Source organism: Dendrobates tinctorius, unplaced genomic scaffold (assembly GCF_039654945.1).
Source record: "Dendrobates tinctorius isolate UK_male_01 unplaced genomic scaffold, ASM3965494v1 ptg000356l, whole genome shotgun sequence".
NCBI classification, from domain to species: domain Eukaryota; kingdom Metazoa; phylum Chordata; class Amphibia; order Anura; family Dendrobatidae; genus Dendrobates; species Dendrobates tinctorius.
This window is the reverse complement of record NW_027362022.1, coordinates 16,854-22,277: the sequence shown is the minus strand read 5'-3', so window position 1 is coordinate 22,277 and position 5,424 is coordinate 16,854. Positions and strand designations below refer to the sequence as shown.

General features: G+C 46.6%; 1 long non-coding RNA gene across 1 annotated transcript; it reads left to right on the top strand.

Moving 5' to 3' along the window:
- The first annotated feature begins 1,158 nt into the window (after positions 1 to 1,158).
- LOC141075449 (uncharacterized) lies at positions 1,159 to 4,914 on the top strand. Its single transcript, XR_012227280.1, has 2 exons — positions 1,159 to 2,439; positions 4,583 to 4,914. It is a non-coding gene; the product is annotated as an uncharacterized lncRNA (long non-coding RNA).
- The last annotated feature ends 510 nt before the right edge of the window (positions 4,915 to 5,424 follow it).

Here is a 5,424-nt window from a genome sequence, read left to right as displayed (position 1 = left end):
CGGTGTAATGCCAGATCCATGCACAGTATTTACAGGATGAAGGTCACAGCAACCCATGGGATCTGGTAAACACAGTAGCATATGCTATACTTGTCCATGGTTGCCATGTTTAGAGCTGCCACATGACCACTGGACAACTGACACAGCCATGTTATACGGAGGAAACCTTTTTAAAGGGTCAGTACTGTCACATCTACATCCGCTTTTGTCACCAGGACACCATATACATTCTGTGGGTAGTATCTGGTGATGGAATGTCTGTATTACATGTTATATTACACAGGGGAGTGTTTGTATTATTATTTATTATTATTATAGCCCCGTTTATTCCATAGCGCTTTACATGTGAGGAGGGGTATACATAATACATACAAGTACAGTAATCTTACACAATACAAGTCACGACTGGTGCAGGAGGAGAGCGGACCCTGCCTGCGAGGGCTCACAATCTACAAGGGATGGGTGAGGACCCTGCCCGCGAGGGCTCATAATCTACAAGGGATGGATGAGGACCCTGCCCACGAGGGCTCACAATCTACAACGGGATGGGTGAGGACCCTGGCCGCGAGGGCTCACAATCTACAAGGGATGGGTGAGGACCCTGCCCGCGAGGGCTCACAATCTACAAGGGATGGGTGAGGACCCTGCCCGCGAGGGCTCACAATCTACAAGGGATGGGTGAGGACCCTGCCCGCGAGGGCTCACAATCTACAAGGGATAGGTGAGTATACAGTAGGCGAGGGTAGAGCTGGTCATGCAGCGGTTTGGTGGATCGGTGGTTACTGCAGGTTGTAGGCTTGTCAGAAGACGTCGGTCTTCAGGTTTCTTTTGAAGGTTCCATGGTAGGCGAGAGTCTGATATGTTGGGGTAGAGAGTTCCAGAGTAGGGGGGATGTGCGGGAGAAGTCTTGTATGAGATTGTGGGAAGAGGAGATGAGGGGGGAGTAGAGATCTTGTGAGAATCGAAGGATGCGTGCAGGTAAGTACCGGGAGACGAGGTCACAGATGTATGGAGGACACAGGTTGTGGATGGCTTTGTATGTCATGGTTAGGGTTTTGAACTGGAGTCTTTGGGTATTGGGGAGCCAGTGCAGGGCTTGACAGAGGAGAGAGGCTGGGGAATAGCGGGGGGGACAGGGGGATTAGTCGGGCAGCAGAGTTTAGAATAGATTGGAGGGGTGCGAGAGTGTTAGAGGGGAGGCCACAGAGCAGGAGGTTGCAGTAGTCAAGGCGGGAGATGATGAGGGCATGGACTAGAGTTTTTGCAGATTCTAGGTTGTGGAATCTACGGATCCGGGAGATGTTTTTGAGTTGAAGACGGTAGGAAATGGAAAGGGCTCTGATATGTGGTTTGACAGAGAGATCAGAGTCAAGGATTACACCAAGGCAATAAGCTTGTGGGACTGGGGAGAGTGGGCAGCCGTTTACTTTACTAGATAGGTTTGTTGGGAGAGTTGAGTTTTAGAAATCTAGCAGAGAAGAAGGATGAAATAGTGGACAGACATTGTGGGATTTTGGTCAGTAGGGAGGTGATATCTGGTCCAGAGATGTAGATCTGTGTCATCAGCATTGAGGTGATACTGAAAGCCGTGAGATTCTATTAGCTGTCCCAGTCCAAAGGTGTAGATGGAGAAGAGCAGGGGCCCTTGGACTGAACATTGCGGGACTCCGACAGATAGGGGCGAGGTGAGGAGGTGGTGTGCTCGTGGGAGACACTGAATGTCCGGTCTGTTAGGTATGATGTGATCCAAGATAGGGCCAATTCTGCCAAGAGATGAGAGGGTCTGTAGTAATAGGGAGTGGTCCACTGTGTCAAAGGCAGAGGACAGGTCCAGGAGAAGGAGGACAGAGTTTTGTCGCTTGGCTTTGGCAGTCAGCAGGTCATTGGTCACTTTAGTCAAAGCAGTTTCAGTAGAGCGATGCGGCCGGAAGCCAGATTATAAGTGGTCGAAGAGGAAGCAGGGAGAGAGGTGGGAGGACAGTTCAAGATGGACGTGTTGTTCCAGTAGTTTTGAGGCATAGAGGAGAAGTGATATGTGGTGACAGCTAGATACAGAGGATGGGTCAAGAGAGGGCTTTTTGAGGATGGGTGTGATCGAGGCATGTTTGAAGCAGGAGGGGAAAACCCCAGTTGTTATTGATAGGTTAAAGAGATGGGTTAAAGTTGGGATGGAGAGGGATGGGATCGGGTCAAGTGCACGGGTGGTGAGATGTGATCTCGAGAGTAGGGCGGAAAGTTGGTCTTCTATAATGGGGGAGAAGTTGGTTTTGGAGGAGGAGGGCTGAGTAGTTAGAAAGAGGGGTTGCAGGCCAAAGCTTTCTGTGATTTTATCAATCTTCTCCTTGACAAATGAGGCAAAGTATTCAGCTGAGATGAGTGGGAAGGGAGGAGGTGCTGGGGGGCGGAGGAGAGAATTGAAGGTGTTGAAGAGCTGTTTAGGTTTGTGAGACAGGGAGGATATGAGAGATGAGAAATAGGTTTGTTTTGCTGCAGTGAGTGTGGCCTTGAAAGTAGTGAGGGACTGTTTGAATGTGGTGAAGTCCTCGTTGGAGTGTGATCTTTTCCATCTCTGCTCAGCAACCCTGGAAGCCCTGGGAGTCTCTGTATTACATGTGTGATATTACAGGGGGGGATTGTCTGTATTACACATGTGATATTACACAGAGGAGTGTATGTTTTAGATATGTTATATTACATGGGAGTAATGTCTGTATTACACACGGGAATGTCTGCATTACACGGGGGAGTGTCTGTATTACACGTGTAATATTACATGGGAGTATTTTCTGTATTACATGGGGAAGTGTCTGTATTACAAGGGGTGGTGGTGTCTGTATTACACGTGTGCTATTACCGGCGGAGTGTTTTACACATGGGAATGTCTGCATTACATAGGGGAGTGTATGCAATATACGGGGATGTGTCTGCTTTACACGTGTGATATTACACCTGGGAGTGTTTGTATTACACGTGTAATATTACACAGGGGAGTGTCTATTACATGAAGAATGCCTGTATTACACGAGGTGTCTGTATTACACATAATAATAATAATTTTTATTTATATAGCGCCAACATATTCCGCAGCGCTTTACAGTAAGGCTATGTGCACGCGTAGCGGAACTCTCGCGGAAGTTACCGCGAGAATTCCGGAATTCCATTCCGCAGGAAAATCACATTCTAAATTCCTGCGATTTTCCCGCGGAAAAACTAGCGATTTGCAAGCGTAATTAGGTTGTAGAATGCGAGCGTTTTCCAAGCAATCTGTAGCATCGCTTGGAGAACTGACTGACAGGTTGGTCACAGTGTTTGACGAGTGTGACCAACTTTTTACTATTGAGGCGGCCTATGCGACATCAGTAGTAAAAAGATATAATGTTAAAAATAATAAAAAAAATAAAAAATCGGGTTATGTTCACCTTCCGGCGTCCTGCGCAGCCTTCCCGGGCCTCAGCGATGCTCCCGTTCCCAGTCATGCCTTGCGAGACCTTTGATGACGTCGCAGTCTCGCAAGGAATAGGGTTGTGTCTGTATTACACCTGTGATATTACACGGGAGTATATGTTTTAGGGTGTGTGCACACGCTGCGGATTCTGCTGCGGTGTACAGTACCATAATATCCTATGGGAAATGGAAACCGCAGTGCAGACGGTGCGGATTTTTCTGTGGTTTTGAATACGTAGAAAAAAATGACATGTCACTTCTTTCTGCGGATTCCGCTGCGGTTTACCATCTCCTCCATTGTAGAGGTGATAAACCGCAGGGCAATCCGCAGCGTGTGCACATACCCTTACACCTGTGATATTACATGCAGGGGTCTGTATTACACGTGTGGTATTACACCAGGGTGCATCTGTATTACACCTGAGATATTAAACGGGGAGAGTGTATTACACGTGTGATATTACACGAAGGACGTGTCTATATTATATGTGTGAAATTACACCAGTGTGCATAGGTATTACACCTGTGATATTACATGGGGGAGTGTCTGAATTATACCTGTAATATTACATGGGAGTGTATGTATTACACCTGTGATATTACACTAGTGTGCATCTATATTTCATGGGGAGTGTATTACACTGTGTGTGTCGGTATTACACATGTGATATTACACGGTGTGCGTCGGTAGTGCACGTGTGATATTACACGGTGTGCGTCGATATTACACGTGTGATATTACACGGTGTGTCGGTATTACACGTGTGATCTTACACGGAGGACGTGTCTATATTATATGTGTGATATTACACCAGTGTGCATAGGTATTACACCTGTGATATTACATGGGGGAAGTGTCTGAATTATACCTGTGATATTACACGGGAGTGTATGTATTACACCTGTGATATTACACTAGTGTGCATCTATAATTCATGGGGACTGTATTACACGGTGTGCGTCGGTATTACATGTGTGATATTACACGGTGTGCATCGGTGTGATGGTGTGATATGTTATGTGGATATCATTTTTTGTATATTCCTATTTTTCTATTTCAGTTATTTTCATAGTGTTTTTCTTATTACATTGTAAGTCTAAAGCCTCACTGTATCTGTCTCTTGATGACCCCCTGTAGTGCATTAATCCCTAAGGCCCTTTGTTCTCCTTTGGGAGGCCATGAAACTGCCCCAACTTGTTTTGACAACCCCTGGACAAGGAAGGGGGTGGGGAGAACAGCAGCTGGACAACTCAGTTCCGGTGTGGACAGGATCGTGTACAGACAGCACTTCAGAGAGAGAAGGACCCATTTTTATCCTCTGGTGCTAGAGTTTTGGAATCTCGTTTCCCTGGACATTTTATCCTGATACTGGACTGCATTCTTATTCTGGACTATCTTATCCTTTGTGTGGTGGACTGAATATGGACCTTTTCGTATTTTTGCCTGAATAAAGGTCTTGGAATTGTTCACTCTTCGCTTGCTCTGTTAATTGTGTGATACCAGAGAAGGACCCCGTGACAACTATGTGATATTACACGGTGTGCGTCAATATTACACGTGTGATATTACACGGTGTGTGTCGGTATTACACATGTGATATTACACCGTGTGCGTCGGTATTACACATGTGATATTACACGGTGTGCGTCGGTATCACACGTGTGGCGTATCTAGGCTTTCTGGCACCCGGGGCAAGAATCTGGTCCCCCCCCCCCAAGTACATATGCGACTTGCACACTTAGCCATGTAGCCACGAGCCGCTCTCCCTAATGCTCTCAATGTTCAGTAAAAAACTGGAAGCAGGAAGAGAAGCTCGTTGTCACAAGACCATAACTATGAAAATCGCATATGAGTGAAGTGTCCGTGTGATGACTACTGGAACCTGCAGAGCTGAATCCTGACGTTGCAGCTTCTGAATTCTCACAATGAATGCACTGCACACTTTTAGGATTCTCCCTTGCTGATGTACAGTCATGTCA